Source organism: Marmota marmota, unplaced genomic scaffold, assembly GCF_001458135.2.
Source record: "Marmota marmota marmota unplaced genomic scaffold, marMar, whole genome shotgun sequence".
In the NCBI taxonomy this organism is placed as follows: Eukaryota; Metazoa; Chordata; class Mammalia; order Rodentia; family Sciuridae; genus Marmota; species Marmota marmota.
The window spans coordinates 7,028,170-7,029,219 of NW_025999913.1; positions in this window are offsets into that span (position 1 = coordinate 7,028,170).

The window sequence follows — 1,050 nt, forward strand, 5'->3', positions numbered from 1 at the left end:
GAGAGAGTAAAAGCCAAGGGGCTGACCCTTCCCCACACCTGGGGACCCAAGGAAGGTCCCAGGCCTGTCCAGCCTAGACTAACTCACTCCACATGTGTATCACCTGGCTTTTGTTTCTACAAATTGTCACAGTTTCTGTGAGACTAGCTGAGAGGCCATTTAGCTTCTTCTCCCCACTTGAATCAAACTGCATAAATTTCAGTTTTCATTTTCCTATCTTTTGCCTATATTTTATGTGGGTAGGCAGGTGAATCCAGCCAGCTGCGATTCGGGGAGACTTCCAGGGCTAGGCGTCCAGCAATAATAGTTTGTGTAGGTATCATTTCAGATGAATGACATAAATACCAGCACGTCTACAAACACAGCACACCTACCTCTGGCCACAAACACATATAGACATCACAGGGAAAAGAGAAGTTTTGACACATGCATACCCCACAGGTTGAGCTTGCTTCATCCAAAAATCCAAAATCCAAAGTTCTGCAGAATCCAAAACTTTTTGACCACTGACATGACTCCACAAGTGGAAAATTCCACATTTGACCTCTTGGTGACTTTCCATCCACTGAACACTTAACCTCTGCTCCAGGCTGTAAATCCCACTGTCCTCTTTGGAGTTGGGGTTCAGCCTGGTCTCTCTCTCCCACACTGCACACCACGCTGAGATGACCCCTATGCCCTTCACCATAGCCTCCTTGAATAAAATCACCACCTTCAGCAAGTGTTTTGTAAATGTTTCCTCTTCAAAAAATGTTTATCAACTCTCCCTTCAGGAGGAGAGTCCTGATTTGAGTGTGTGATGATTTAGTGGGGTAACGACTCCACCATGGCCAATTTCAAGGTGCCAACCGGTGTGCTTGCTCCTGGTCTTGGCCTGCCTGGGTGAACTCGATGAATTATTACCCCACCCTAATTCTGCTTGCCTTTGAGAAACGATGCCTGAAGACCAGAATTTTTGTTCAGGATAGAATCGATGTGATACATACTGATTCCTCGTTCCTCTGTGCCTCATTTCTTCTTCTTCTTCTTCTTTTTTTTTTTTTTTTTTTT